Source organism: Triturus cristatus, chromosome 7, assembly GCF_964204655.1.
Source record: "Triturus cristatus chromosome 7, aTriCri1.1, whole genome shotgun sequence".
In the NCBI taxonomy this organism is placed as follows: Eukaryota; Metazoa; Chordata; class Amphibia; order Caudata; family Salamandridae; genus Triturus; species Triturus cristatus.
In genome coordinates this window covers 326,840,855-326,857,230 of record NC_140590.1, presented here as the reverse complement: position 1 = coordinate 326,857,230, position 16,376 = coordinate 326,840,855, and the positions used below count along the sequence as shown (strand labels likewise).

The window sequence follows — 16,376 nt, the reverse complement described above, 5'->3', positions numbered from 1 at the left end:
GGGAGAGGGTCACTCTCTTCCTCCTGTCCCTCATCTGTAGCCATGAGCAAGCCCATGTCTGCCCTGTCAACATATGCTTTAAGCCTGTTAACATGGAGTACCCTGTGGGGACTCCTGGGAGTTCCTAGGTCGACCACGTAGGTGACCTCTCCCTTCTTTTCCAGGATTGTATGGGGTCCAGACCATTTGTCTTGGAGTGCTGCTGGGGCCACTGGCTCCAACACCCATACCTTCTGTCCTGGCTGATACTCAACCAAGACAGCCTTTTGGTCATGCCAAGCTTCCTGTAAGGCCTGGCTTGCCTCAAGGTTTTTGGATGCCTTCTCCATATACTCAGCCATCCTGGAGCGGAGACCAAGTACATAGTCCACTATGTCTAGCTTAGGCTTTTTGAGAGGTAACTCCCATCCTTCCTTCACCAAACACAGTGGGCCTCTCACAGGGTGCCCAAACAACAATTCAAAGGGGCTGTAGCCAACTCCTTTTTGTGGGACCTCTCTGTAAGCAAACAGAAGGCAGGGTAGAAGGATGTCCCATCTTCGCCTGAGCTTTTCAGGTAATCCTTTGATCATACCCTTTAGGGTCTTGTTGAATCTCTCAACAAGCCCATTGCATTGTGGGTGATAAGGGGTGGTGAACTTGTAGTTGACACCACATTCCTTCCACATAGCTGTCAAGTATCCTGACATAAAGTTGGTACCTCTGTCGGATACTACCTCCTTAGGAAACCCCACTCTGGAGAATACTCCCAGCAGGGCCCTGGCCACAACAGGAGCTGTAGTGGTCCTAAGGGGAATTGCCTCTGGATACCTGGTGGCATGATCCACTACCACCAGTATAAATCTGTGCCCAGATGCAGTGGGAGGATCCATGGGACCCACTATGTCTATTCCCACTCTTTCAAAGGGGACCCCCACCACAGGTAGTGGTATTAGGGGGGCCTTTGTTGTGCCACCTGATTTGCCACTGGCTTGGCAGGTAACACAGGAGCGACAAAACTCCTTTGTATCTTCATTCATGTGAGGCCAGTGAAAGTGAGGGACAAGTCTGTCCCAGGTCTTATTCTGGCCTAGGTGTCCTGCTAAAGGAATGTCATGGGCCAAGGTAAGAAGGAAGCCCCTAAATTGCAGAGGTATAACCAACCTCCTGGTTGCACCAGGCTTGGGGTCTCTAGCCTCTGAAAAAAGGAGCCCTTCATCCCAATACACTTTATGGGTACCTTGAGCATTCCCAGCAGCCTCAGCAGCAGCCAGCTGTCTGAGGGGTTCAAGAGAGGGACAGGATAACTGAGCCTGCCTCAAGTCAGCCCTGGAAGGTCCCCCTGTCCCCAGAAACTCAACCTGATCAGGTTCAAGCTCTTCAGGGACAGTTCCTTCAGGGTCCTCTAGATCAGCTTCCTGGGAAGGCTGATCATCACTCTGAGGCAGGGGGGAAGGCACAGCCTTGACCCTCCTGTTCTTCTTCTTGGTAGGTGCTTGGTCCATTGTTCCAGGATCCAAGACCTGAGGTTCAGTGAGGCACTTTTTGGCCTGTGACCTGGTCACAGCAAGGACATGTGATGATATACCTAATATCTCTGCATGAGTCCTGTACTCCACTTCTGACCATAGAGAACTCTCTAGGTCTTTGCCCAACAAACATTCTACTGGGAGGTCTGCACTAACCACAACCCTTTTGAGGCCAGTTACCCCTCCCCATGAGAAGTTAACAACTGCCACACTGTGTGAAGTAGTGGCATTGCTGGCATTGGTCACCAGGTAGTTCTCACCTGGTATGTACTGTCCAGGGTCCACAAAGCCTGGTGTCACCATAGTGACACTGGCACATGTGTCCCTGTAGGCTTGAGCCACTTTGTCATTAATTAAAGGAGTCTGTCTGTACTTGCCCAGGTTACTGGGGCTCACAGTCAGGGACAAATCAATGTCCCCATCACAGATCAAGACTGCCTGTGTCAGGGTTCTGTCTAAGTCAGAATCTCCTTCAGTTCCCATAGTGATTCCCACTACACCCTTTGTCTGGGGACCAACACTGCTAACAGTAGTACTGGGAGCAGGTGCCTTAGGGGCAACAGTGTTGGGGGCTCCACCCTTTTTGCAATCACTAGTCCAGTGAGTTGTATTTTTGCAATGATTGCACCAGGGTTTCTTTTGACCTTCTTTCTTCTTTTTGGACTGTTGTTGGGACCCACCCTCCTTAGCAGTAGTTTGGGGCCCTGTTGAAGACTTCTGGTCTTTAGATTTCTGATCTCCACCCTTCTGGTCTGTTTTCTTCTGATCACCCCCTTGGCCCTGGTTCTGGTTCTTTTGCTTAACCCTGGTTCTGACCCATTTGTCTGCCTTCTTTCCCAATTCTTGGGGAGAGGTCAGATCAGAGTCAACCAAGTGTTGATGCAGTTGCTGGTTTTGACAGTTATTTAAAATCTGTTCTCTCATCATCAAATTATACAATCCTGTAAAATCAGATACCTTACTTCCCAGCAACCAACCCTCCAAAGCCTTAGTGGCACATTCAACATATTCAGACCAGTCCTGAGTCTGTGTCTTTTGGGTGTCTCTGAACATTAACCTGTACTGTTCCGTGGTTAAGCCTAACCCATCTACCAGAACACTCTTCAGGACTCTGTAGTTTCTGACATCCTCTTCTCTAACAGTGAGGAGTCTGTCTCTGCCTCTTCCTTCAAAGGAGAGCCAGAGGATTGCTGCCCACTGGTCTTCAGGAACCTGCTGTACTTTGCAGGCTCTCTCAAGAGCAGTTATCCATTTGTGGATGTCATCCCCACTTTTGTAGGGGGGCACAACCTTAGACAGGTTCCTATTATCAAAGACCCTATCTTTGTCCTTAGGGACAATGCTGCCACCAGTGGGTATAGACCCACTCTCTCTAGGTTGCCTAGCCTTGTTCAGTTTTTCTTCCATCAGGGCTACTTCTAGCTCCTGCTTCCTGATCCTCAGCTGGGCTTCCTGCATTCTGGCCTCATGTTCCCTCCTCTGAGGGGTGGTCAGTCTCCTTCTGGAGTGACCTTGAGAGCCTATAGAGCCATGGGAAGCATTGGAGTCACCTGAGCGATTCCTTTGCCTTCCAAGCCCTGTGTTAAGTCCACTGGGGAGATCCAATGGGGTGAACCCACTGTCAGTCCCCAATAGCCTTAGTTTAGCTGGGCCAAGTATAACACTTGGCACTGGGCTAGTTCTCCCTTCATCCCCACTCACATCTGTATCCCCATCACTTTCTTCCTCTGTGGTAGGCATCCCATCTAAGGGGTGACTATTGGAAGGGGGTACCTCTGTGGCATCTTCAGAAGGGGGGCCTCCTGTTCCTGTCCCTAAGGGGGCTAACTGGGAAGCTTTCTTGAGTTCTCTCTGATTCTCATCATTCTGTAAGAGTTCTCTGAGCTCAGCAGAGGTAGGGTTCTTGGGCTGTTTAAGGCCTCTAAGAGTTGCCAAATGCCTGAGCTCATTCTGATTAAGGGTAGCAAAGCTGGATGGTGCCCTCTGGGGGTCACTCTCAACAGAGATGGGTACAGTGGACCCCTCTGCCCCGGCCATTGCTCTTAAGTGTGGGTGGATGTGTTGCAATCTACCTACACTTGGGTTTACCTACTAAACCTATCTAGTAGTTGTAGTCAGGGTGTGCTACTCCCTTTGCTCTACAACAACTAAGTTCAGTAGAACTTATGTATATCTAATCTTGTTTTATATGTACCTACAGGTACCTATGTGATCTTTCAATTGGTAACCAAGAGATTACAATGGTAAAACACAGCAAGCTCAAATCCAACCGCTGCTCACCAATGTGAGAAGTTGGCCTGGTATATGATGCTCACTAGTTAAAGTGATCACCTTGTACCATGCCAAGCAACCCTTATGGTGTGGTTGTAAGTCAACCTTTTCGGACTAGCTGCCCTAGTGGTAGCGTAGGCTAAGCAGTCTTTGAGGCTAAACTCGTGAAGCGTGTTAAGCCAGCTGTTTTACCAAATGCAACCCCCTTTTATACCAATGAAAGGACACCACACAGATATATATTCAAAATATATATGTATTTATTTCTCAAAGTAACCCCTAGTCTCTTTATGAGCACAGGAGCACAAATCGTCAAACAAGATTATCACAGAATACACAGAAGTTGCACGTTATATGGATAGGCCCTGGTGGCCACTCAAACCATATACTAAAATAGTGGTATAAGTACCACGAACAGAAAAGGGAAAAGGCCTAGGGCCTCTAGAATCGCTGGGCCTACAAGGAGCTAACGTCAGTTAGTGACCAGGAGGTCCACGGGTGGCGTGTGCAGAGCAAATAGTCACACGCGTGCTCCCATAGGTTTCAATGGGTGCGTAAAAAGTACAAAGTTACTGCAAAGAGGATCTTCCGGATGGACTAGGAACTCAAGATTTGGAACACAGGCACTAGAGATGTAATACTACACTTGGGCACAGGTGTGCCAGCTTTACCTCACCCACAGGAAGCGGGTGCATAGGCCTCGAAGTGCGTCGGGTTTCTTCTATCTGTTCCGTGGAGCTTGAAGACAAAGATGCTGCAGGCGGTCGGTCCGGGAGAGATGCAGTGGATCCAAGAGTGGATCGGAGATGTTGAAGACCTGTAAGCAGAGGGGACAGTGTTCACAGTCACTAGCCAGTGACCAGCGTGGCACCAGGTGGGTACCAGGCAATGTCGGGTGCAAACAGGAAGAAAGGTGTAGCTTGTCTCTGCAGCCACGTGGTTCCTGGAGGTCGACGACGTCCAGGAGTCAAGTCACGAGCTGTCCCACGCAGGCTCTCGCTGTCGGCGGTGTCGGCGACTTGATCGAAGCAAACAGGCCTTGGCAAAAGCAATTGTTGTAGGAAAAGGAAATAAGCTGATGGTTCTGACCAGCAAGGTCAGAAGGACTGCTCCTTTGGAGGGGAGCAAGGGCCAGTCTGGAGCAACCAGACCAGCAGTGTATTTCTTGAAGTTCGTCGCCAAGATGGCTACTAGCCAGCGGGCCAGCAACCGGTTAGGCGCGTCGAGTGGCAAAATGCAGAAGGGCCCCACGCAGATCGTGGAGATGCTGGAGGGCTCACCTTTGGTGCAGATGCTGCTCGGGTGTTGGGCTTCTCAGATCCCAAAGCACAACTTGGAGGGAGCCTCGGTTGTTGCACTTGTCAGCTTGTCGTAGTCGTTCCAAGATGGCTGGCTCCACGTGTCTCGGTGCCTCCACGGGTCTCCTCTTTTCAGGGACTGTGGATCGGGCGGTGAGAGGTCTGGAGGTCCAGGTCTTGTCAGTCTCTGGGCTCGGGCTCCGGCGGGAGGCGGCGGCAAAGCAGACGTTGATTCGCTGGATGGTGCTTGCGTTAGCAAGGTGGTCACTCCCTGACCACAGGGGAGATTGGCTTCAGTCCTCTGTGCAGCAGAGCGTCGAAGTTCCCGTCTTCTTCTTAGTGTTAAGTTGATTCCAGGATGTCTGAAGTCTTAGGACACAGCTCCTACCTTTAAGCGGATTCTAGGGGCCGGACTACCTGCTAGGTCCCTCCCTAAGGGTGGGACCAGGAAGGGGGGTGGTTACACCCCCAATCCTTTGTCCAGCTCGCCCCAGGCCCGGGACTGGTGTGCCCCAGGACCGGTTTGAACTGGCATATGCACCGAGGCTCCTTGTGAGCCACAGGCATGTCTGGTTTCTTTCAAGCCCTACCTGACCAATACACAAAATCCTGTCTGGGGTGGTGCACGCACCTCCCCTGGCAGGAAACCCTTTGTCCACACCTCCCAAGCTGGAAGGACTCCCAGCAGCAGGAGGGCAGACTTGTGTCTGTGGTGGCAGCATCCATTTTGTGGAGCTGAGGCTATGTCTGATTTTACCCGGGTTTCAGGCACTGTACATGTCGTGTCCCTCTAGAAGGGTGGAATGCTAACCCCGTCGCCAGAATTGGCGAGGGGTTAGTATTCCAATTCGTATGACACCTTACTCGACATGTTTTGATAAAGCCAAACCAAAGATAGCATTTAACCGCGAGGTTCATAATGCACTTAAGAGTATATGGTATGACGATATCTGGAAACAGTAGAAGGAAGTTGTTCCGACCACTGCAGACAGGCTCAGCTCATGCCAGAGCACCATCTCACATGGAACCAAGCACTCTGCCTTCAGGATTGTTAAGGCCTGCCATAGGAGTGACTTATAGGTTACCAGGTGTCCCATTTAAGGTTAGGTATAGGTATACTACACCTAAGTAAGAGGTGATTACACCAACTTACCCCAGCTGAGTGATCAGCCAGTTGTGTCGGATTGTTAGGCCAAGCCTGGGGTGGCATAATACATGCTTCAGCCCTTGGCAGGCCTTGGGTACACCAATGCCCTGGGTACCTAGTGTACACTGGTACAGGGGCTGACAGGGTGATCCACTTCCAATTGGTTATGCACCTAGGGTGCATAGTTTTAATTTAGTAGAGAGAACAGCAGGCTGGGGGTCTGATTAGCAGGCCCACAGCCTCAATATGTCAAAAACCAGTGAAGCAAAAAGCAAAAATTTGGGGTGACCATAGGATAGCAGACCCTACTCTCCTACATACGGGCCGTACACACGCCTGTACGCTCCCTATCACTACGAGTACGCATACGCGAACCACACATACTGATAGGGAGCGTACACACGCCTGTACCCTCCCTATCAGTATGTGTGGCCTCGCGTATGCGTACTCGTAGTGGTACGGGCCGTACACACGCCTGTACGCTCCCTATCACTACGAGTACGCATACGCGAGCCCACCCATACTGATAGGGAGCGTACAGGCGTGTGTACGGCCCCTACCACTACGAGTACGCATACGCGAGCCCACCCATACTGATAGGGAGCATACAGGCGTGTGTACGGCCCGTACCACTACGAGTACGCATACGCGAGCCCACCCATACTGATAGGGAGCATACAGGCGTGTGTACGGCCCGTACCACTACGAGTACGCATACGCGAGGCCACACATACTGATAGGGAGCGTACAGGCGTGTGTACGCTCCCTATCAGTATGTGTGGTTCGCGTATGCGTACTCGTAGTGATAGGGAGCGTACAGGCGTGTGTACGGCCCGTACCACTACAAGTACGCATACGCGAGGCCACACATACTGATAGGGAGCGTACAGGCGTGTGTACGCTCCCTATCAGTATGGGTGGCCTCGCGTATGCGTACTCGTAGTGAGAGGGAGCGTACAGGCGTGTGTACGGCCCGTACCACTACGAGTATGCATACGCGAGGCCACCCATACTGATAGGGAGCGTACAGGCGTGTGTACGGCCCGTACCACTACGAGTACGCATACGTGAGGCCACACATACTGATAGGGAGCGTACAGACGTGTGTACGGCCCGTACCACTACGAGTACGCATACGCGAGGCCACACATACTGATAGGGAGCGTACACACGCCTGTACGCTCCCTATCAGTATGGGTGGCCTCGCGTATGCGTACTCGTAGTGGTACGGGCCGTACACATGCCTGTACGCTCGCCATCACGATGGGTACACATACGGCAGCACTCCCATAGTGATATGGGAACGTACACAGGCCCTCTTTGCAGCAGTACAGCGGTATTCACACATCACAGTGGTGACAGGCGGCACACAGGTAGGGATAGGGCGGACATACTTGTCCATGGATGGACATACTTGTCCATTAATTGACATCGAGGCATCGTCTGTGCATCACTACATGTGTGGGGCACAGGTGTGAAAGGCCTGTGATGTGGAACATTACTCCTGAGTCGAGAAGGCACCAGATGTATGATGAGATGTGTACAGATGTACTGTGTGATGGTGCGATGTGTGCCAGGCATGCCCTTGACTCCTTTGACATGTGTGCATGTCGTACTGCGCACTTGGGGTGAGCGTCACTGGCATGGCACGGACACCAACACACTGAAGTGTCCCCTGATGCCCGGTACAGGGGTTATGACACCTGACTTGTCACTACCCACGGTGCACAATGTGACTATGTCATGTATGTGTGGGGGCTTCCCATCAGGTTGATGTTGGAGCACCCTCAAAAGCTGCAGCCGTTGCAGCAACCAACATGTGTCTGTGTGTAGATTGTCATTGCACACTGTTCCGCACACCATGCCACATGTGGTATCGGATGTGAGGTGCACATGTATGCATGGGACACGGAGTAGCGTGACAAGGACATGTCAGCATCCTCACAAGGTATGTGTGGTGAGTCATGACATGTGCACCTTCATGGCAAGGTGTGTGGGCTGGCCTAGTGTAATGTCATGTGACCTGTGGCTCCAGTGTTCCGCTACCAATCTCTGCAGTCGGCATCCTACTGCTGCTGATGTGTGGGCGTATGTCACTCCTGTGTTGCGTCTGGCTGTTCACTTGCACTGGGACACAGCTATTCCCATGGCGTGGCATGGGGAGGTTCTCAATCTCCGTGTGGAGCTGGGTCTTTGAAGGAGTGTCACCTTGCATCCATACGTGTCCTGGCCATGTAGCACATACCTGACTCCCTATGTAGCATGTGTGTATTGCCAGATTAACATGTGCTCAGTACACATGAGTTGTTGTCGTAGTGCACTCACTCTTCGTTGTCACTTCCAAATTACTGCAGAGCGCCGCCTCTTGCCCGAAGAATTCCAGACTTGGCTGCCATGCAGGATAATGACAGCATCCGGCTCTACCGCTTCACCCAACCGTTGATTCTGGAGTTGACGGCGAGACTGGCACCACACCTGCAACCGCAGCACAGGTATCCCACGGCACTGACACCCCAGCTGAAGGTAATGGCTGCCCTACATTTTCTTGCCACGGGTACCTTTCAAAATACCATAGCTCATGTTGATGGCATGTCCCAGAGCACGTTCAGTGGTGTGCTGCATGATTTCTTAGAGGCCATGTTGATTCACCTGGATGACTTCATCAAGTTCCCAACCCCTGAACAGATGACTGAGGTCAAGCGTGGATTCTATGCCCTGGGAGGGATGCCCCATGTCATTGGGTCCATAGATGGGACACATGTAGCTTTGGTACCACCACACGCACGGGAGGTGGCGTACCGCAATCGGAAGCACTACCACTCCATCAATGCCCTTGTGGTGTGTCTGTCCAACATGGTGATTTCACATGTCTGTGCTCGTTTTCCAGGATCAGCACACGATGCCTACATCATGAGGCGTAGCGGGATGCCTGATATGATGATGCAGCTGCGCAACGAACGGGCATGTGTTGTTGGTGGGTACAGTCTGTCTGTCCTGTATTCAGTATAGCCTACCAGCACGACCGCTTCACCACTTCTAACGATGACCATGTGCTTTCCATGTAGGGGACGCTGGCTATCCCAACATGCCTTGGCTGCTCACACCTCTCCGCAACCCCATCACGCCGGCCCAGCTCCGCTACAACACCGCCCATGGCCGGACAAGGCGAGTGATAGAGAGGACGTTTGGCATGCTGAAGAGCCGATTCAGGTGCCTCCACAAGACCGGCGGCGCACTCCCATATGCCCCGGCGAAGGTCTGCAAGATCTTCATGGTCTGCTGCATGCTGCACAACATGGCAGTTGAAAGAGCAGTGCCACTCATCCTGAATCAACATGACGAGGACCATCCACCCGTGGAGGACGAAGGGCTTGGCAATGGGGCTAGTGATGTGGAGGATGTGGAGCCGCAAGAGGACATCCGGACTCGGCTCATACGCGACTTCTTTGCATAGTGGTGAGTACCAGTGTCTGAGTGTGCACGCATTGGTCCCCGTGTGGCATGCGTTGTGATGTGTGTCTCCACCTGCATGTATGGCACGTGAGTCAGAGGTGTGTGTGGGTGTGTCACTGGAGTGATGGTGCCAGTGATGGTTGTACTTCCTCAGTCATAATTGTGACCTAGCATGTTGTCATCCATACATGTGTCGAGTAAATGCACATGCAAGTGGCTGTGCTTTTTGTGGCTGACTTCTTGTGTGTTTCTCTTACCCAGGTACCTGCGCATGCCGTCTGCTGGTTGCATTGTTGTGGCACTGCTATTCCTCATGGACATGACATCGTGGGCTGACTCGTTACAGCGTTACAGGCACGGACACGTTTGGAAGTCTCCATGGGGTAAGGGATGCATCTGGGGTGTATTGGGTGTGGCAGTTGTTCACGATGTGTGCACACTGCCCCTGTCGGTGTTTGGTTCCTCTGCAGCCATGTCGCATCCCCATGGGACACGACATGCAGCTGTGTACACCTGAATAGATGGTCTGCCTGGTTGACAGTCATCAGTGATGGGATAGGGGATTGTGATGATGGCATCAATGTGTGTGACACTGCCCTCGGACACATTCGGTTAGCATTGGCTTGACATGGTGTGGGACTTCGACATCCGCGGATCTATGGTGTATGGCAGGCTCTCCGTGTGCAGCTGTGGGTATTTAGCTGTTAGCCGACTCTTGTGTGCCAGTTCCATGGCGAACACGCATGTGTGCTGCTGAAGGGGGGTGCCAGTGTTGGACCCACATGTTACTCCACATGATGTGTTCATGTGTACTTCGAGTTGCCTCTGCAATCCCGAATACATGACTAATAAAGGTGTCCCTATGCCTCCAAGGTGCCTCTTCTCAGTCAATGCTGGTGTGTTGCCACGGTGCATCCTGCTTGTCTGGCATGGTATTCCCTGATTGTGGCTATGTGTCAATGTGTCGAGTGGCAAGATGCAAGCTGTGTGTGTGGGCTGAGACTGTGTATTGGGCATGATGTCCATGACTGTGTGGGTATTGTGTCATGTGCCATCCCCATGCATCCAACGTTGGCCAGGCCCCCATTCTCTGCATCCACCGGACTCAAGCTTGCAGGACATGTTTCTGTCACCTGTCTACACATACCTGGGTGCCCCCCAGGACACTGGACTGGATCCCTGACCTCTGCGCATGACTGTTGCTGTACTCAATGTGTGTGTCAGCACGGTTGTTCGGTAACCCCCTCAGCTGGTTGGGCCCATCACGGGTGTGTATGGTGCTCCATGTCTGTCTTGCCTAATACACTGTGACCCATGTGTCCTGTGCCAGACTCAGGCCCCAGGGTGTGGGTGGTTGAAGACAAAAGATGACTCAGGCATGTTTTGAGTTTACAAGACACATGTTAGGTAATAATGCTACCAGCAGGCATCTACTCTTCATAGTGTGATTTATTATTGGGGGGGGGGGGGGGAAACAAAGTGAGTGTCTTTCCGGGAATTTTGAATCCAAAGTTCAGTAGGGGAGCTGGTGTCCTTGCCATTGGATGTCCTCAGAGTCCATGCCACAGTCTTTGTCAACATTGGTCAGCCAGTGACCAGCAGGGCCATGTGGCAGAGAATGTCTCTTGATGCTGTGATGCTGTTGCTCCAGTGGGCCAGGTGCCAGGCCAGGTGTCCTGGGAGATGGTGATGTAGCGCCGACCCTCACGGTCCTTTCCGTGGACGACCCGGCCTCCTGCGGGGAACCTCACCAGCAGGCCATGACGACATCTGGGATGCTCCATCGGATGTTTCCTCCTCCTCCTCCTCCTGATCCCTCCCTGTGGGTGGTGATGTTCTCCGCCTTCTGGCACAGGGAGGGTCGGCCATGTTGTCGGCCATCCGACGGAGTGTAGCGTGAATCCCCTGGAATGCCGTCACTTGCTCAGCCTGTCTGTCCTCCATCCTCCGTTGGTGTACCAGTAGACAGGCATGTAGCTCCGCATGTTGCTGGGCCTGCTGGGTCTTTATCTCATCGAGGCTCCCCTTGATCTCATTGAGGGTGGACACAACCTGGGCCATGCCCGTGGTGTCCTGCCGGTATGAGTCCAGGATGTTACGGACATGGGAAAATACCGGATCCCCAGCCAACTGGTCAGGCTCGTGCCTCCGCCGTCCTCCACTCCCACCACCCCTGCCCACTTGCGCCTGGCCTGCCCTTGTGGGCACATCGGGTCTCCGGGACCCCTGAGGGGTGGCATTGGCGTTGTCGCCTGCCTCCTCCTGGGTGCCCGGGACACCGTGTCCCTCCTGGCCAGCCTGGCTGCATTGTGGTGTTGGGGCAGGGATCCTGGGTGTCTCCTGGGATGTGGCAGGAGTGGGGGTGGTGGTTGGCACAGTTGTACCTGACGCAGGTGCTGCAGGCAGTTAGACACCAGAGGGGCCAGGTCGGTCGGGGTCGTCCACAGAGTGGTGAGAGTGGTCGCTGCCGGTGGGATCGGGCTCCTGCAGATCCGGGTCCTGTGTGTGTTCCCCCCCAGTGTTGGGGGGTGCACCACGACGTTGACCTGTGTGTGAGAGAGACAATGTTAATTTTGGTCCATGCAACATCCATGTTTCATCATTTCCTAAGTTGGCACATTTCCTCTTGGAATTAGGATCTGTCTTGCATTCCACTCACAGTGCACTTGTGCATGGGTGTGTCCCTTGGGCACCACTTTGGCACCTTTAACTATGTGTGGCACAGTCTTACTTGCTGCGTCAAGTGTGACTGCAGTCAGCAGTGGAGTGGGCAGGTGTTGCGAGCCATGCATTGGCGCCTTCCGTGTAGCACTGTACATGTGCACATGGATTTGTTCCACACACTTATGTGATGCAGGTAGCTGTCATTGTGCTCGTGCACAGGTTGTGACATGGCCCTGTGTTTTGCCATGGAGAAGAGGGGGGGTTCTGGCACGGGCCACCCTTGGATACATGCACGCAGTCTACCTGCTGACGAGCAGACATTCCCACACACCACACGGCTGATTTGCTCTCCCTGTGTCTCCCTCCCTCTCTGTCCCCCTCTCCCTCCCTCTCTGTCCCCCTCTCCCTCCCTCTCTGTCACCCTCTCCCTCCCTCTGTGTGTCAGCCTCCTCCCTCTGTCCGTCTCCCTGTGTCTCCCTCCCTCTCTGTCCCCCTCTCCCTCCCCCTCTCCCTCCCTCTCTGTCACCCTCTCCCTCCCTCTGTGTGTCAGCCTCCTCCCTCTGTCCGTCTCCCTGTGTCTCCCTCCCTCTCTGTCCCCCTCTCCCTCCCTCTCTGTCCCCCTCTCCCTCCCTCTCTGTCCCCCTCTCCCTCCCTCTGTGTGTCACCCTCTGTCACCTCAGCCCAGCTTCCTGGGCACACACTGTTAGCAGATCTTTGAGTGGCCCTTGGCTTGTTGATGTGAGTTTGTTTCTGATCTCCAGGCACCCATTGGGTGTGATGTGTGTCTGTGCGCTGCTGCTGTGGTGGTGTGTGCTGCCACTCTTTCACAATGTTGGCTGTTCATTAGCTGCTGTCATGTGCAAAACAGTGCCTTCACCCCCATGTGTTGATGCAAGGCGTCCGCCATTTGCTGGCAAGTCATTCCTGTGTTGGGACACACTGTTTGTCTGGCTGTGACCTAGGCCATATGGGCAGAGTGCATTGTTGTCTGCTTCGGAGTCGCACTATGTGATTTTTGGGGCCCAGCCTCCCGCCATCCGGGTTACCTTGTCATGTGTTGTTGTCTTCTGTGACTTGCCATTGTCCAGCTGGGTGCATGGGGCATGGTGGCAGCAGTGGCATGTGCGTGCTCATGGAGTGTGGTTGAGTAATGCGATGGCTTGTGGTGGTTGCGTGCCTGTTAGTGATTTTGGTTGTGGATGCCGTTCCCCCCATGTGAGGTGCGTTGTTTGTGTACTCACCCGGGTCTCGGAGTCCTTCTAATCCTTCGACTGCCTCCACCGGCAGTATGGCCATCACCCTCTCCTCCCAGGGATGGTACTGTACGGGTCTGCGGGAGGGCCCTCCTCCGGTGGCGTTGGCCTGGTCGTGTTCCTCCTGCCTCTTGGCTCTGACCCTCCTCCGCAGATCGTACCACCTGTTCTGGCATTCCTGCCTGGTCCTCCTGGTGTCCGCAACAGCATTCACAGCATCGACGATGGTCTGCCACATGGCTGTTTTTGCTGCCAGGCTGGTGTTTCTGACCAATGTTCCAAAGATCTGTGGCTCGACTCTGAGGATTTGATCAACAAGGACCTCCAACTCTCGGTTACTGAACTTTGGATTCTTGGTAGTGGGCATGGTGAGGGGTGTGGGTGGGGATGGTGGGAGGGGGTGTGTGGATGTTGGGGGGGGGGTGTGGATGGTTGTGTGTGTGTGTGTGTGTGTGAATGTGATGAGGGGGTGTTTGTGAGGGTGGTTGTGTGAAGGTGTGCAAGTGTAAGGTGTGGTGTAGCTTGTTGTATGGTTCTGTGGTGTCTGGCAGCAGTGAGTCTGTTGCAAAGGCTCATGGTTTGTGTGTGTGGGCCCTTTTTATTGGTCCATGGGTGGGTGTGGCAGTGTTTGAATTTTGGGTGGGTGTGTTATAAGTAGTGGTGGTGTTTTGGCCCTCTGTTTGTCTTTGGCAGTTGCAGGTCAGTGAAGGTGTATTTGTAGTGTTTGTTGGCCATGTTTAGTGGCTTTGTGCCATTCGAATAGTGTCTTCTTGTGTTGTTTTGTTTTGTCCTGGTTGTGTACGTGCGTTTTGAGCGTGTGTACGGTGTGTAGATGGGCCATTTGGTTGTACGGTGCTGTCCTTGTGTGTGGGTTGGTACGACTCGTACATGCGGTTGTGATGTTGGGGCCTGGGGTGTGCTCCGTACTTAGGAGGTTGTGTTGGGGGTAGGACCGGAAGGTACTGGGGTGTACATAGACGGTGGTACAACACGTACAGGGGTGGGGGTGCGACTCGAACGTACTGGGGTGTACTTAGATGGTGGTGCGACACGTACAGGGGTGGGGGTGGGGCTCGAACGTACTGGGGTGTACATAGACGGTGGTACGACACGTACTGGGGTGGGGGTACGACTGGAACGTACTGGGGTGTAGGTACACGGGGGTATGACACGTACTGGGGTGGGGGTACGACTGGAACGTACTGGGGTGTACATAGACGGTGGTACGACACGTACTGGGGTGGGGGTACGACTGGAACGTACTGGGGTGTAGGTACACGGGGGTATGACACGTACAGGGGTGGGGGTACGACTGGAACGTACTGGGGTGTAGGTACACGGGGGGTATGACACGTACTGGGGTGGGGGTACGACTGGAACGTACTGGGGTGTACATAGACGGTGGTACGACACGTACAGGGGTGGGGGTGGGGCGCGAAAGTACTGGGGTGTACATAGAGGGTGGTACGACACGTACTGGGGTGGGGGTACGACTGGAACGTACTGGGGTGTACTTAGACGGTGGTGCGACACGTACAGGGGTGGGGGTGGGGCTCGAACGTACTGGGGTGTACATAGACGGTGGTACGACACGTACTGGGGTGGGGGTACGACTGGAACGTACTGGGGTGTAGGTACACGGGGGTATGACACGTACTAGGGTGGGGGTACGACTGGAACGTACTGGGGTGTACATAGACGGTGGTACGACACGTACTGGGGTGGGGGTACGACTAGAACATACTGGGGTGTAGGTACACGGTGGTGCGACACGTACAGGGGTGGGGGTACGACTGGAACGTACTGGGGTGTAGGTACACGGGGGGTATGACACGTACTGGGGTGGGGGTACGACTGGAACGTACTGGGGTGTACATAGACGGTGGTACGACACGTACAGGGGTGGGGGTGGGGCGCGAACGTACTGGGGTGTACATAGAGGGTGGTCTGACACGTACTGGGGTGGGGGTACGACTGGAACGTACTGGGGTGTAGGTACACGGTGGTGCGACACGTACAGGGGTGGGGGTGGGGCTCGAACGTACTGGGGTGTACATAGACGGTGGTACGACACGTACTGGGGTGGGGGTACGACTGGAACGTACTGGGGTGTAGGTACACGGGGGTATGACACGTACTGGGGTGGGGGTACGACTGGAACGTACTGGGGTGTACATAGACGGTGGTACGACACGTACTGGGGTGGGGGTACGACTGGAACGTACTGGGGTGTAGGTACACGGTGGTGCGACACGTACAGGGGTGGGGGTACGACTGGAACGTACTGGGGTGTACATAGACGGTGGTACGACACGTACTGGGGTGGGGGTACGACTGGAACGTACTGGGGTGTAGGTACACGGGGGTATGACACGTACAGGGGTGGGGGTACGACTGGAACGTACTGGGGTGTAGGTACACGGGGGGTATGACACGTACTGGGGTGGGGGTACGACTGGAACGTACTGGGGTGTACATAGACGGTGGTACGACACGTACAGGGGTGGGGGTGGGGCGCGAAAGTACTGGGGTGTACATAGAGGGTGGTACGACACGTACTGGGGTGGGGGTACGACTGGAACGTACTGGGGTGTACTTAGACGGTGGTGCGACACGTACAGGGGTGGGGGTGGGGCTCGAACGTACTGGGGTGTACATAGACGGTGGTACGACACGTACTGGGGTGGGGGTACGACTGGAACGTACTGGGGTGTAGGTACACGGGGGTATGACACGTACTAGGGTGGGGGTACGACTGGAACGTACTGGGGTGTACATAGAC

The 16,376-nt window shown here is 53.9% G+C and overlaps 1 protein-coding gene across 1 annotated transcript in view; it reads right to left on the bottom strand.

Moving 5' to 3' along the window:
• LOC146809588 (uncharacterized) overlaps window positions 1-16,376 on the bottom strand; it is a 197,918-nt gene that overhangs the window by 144,624 nt on the left and 36,918 nt on the right. The gene's annotated exons all lie outside the window — the stretch shown is intronic.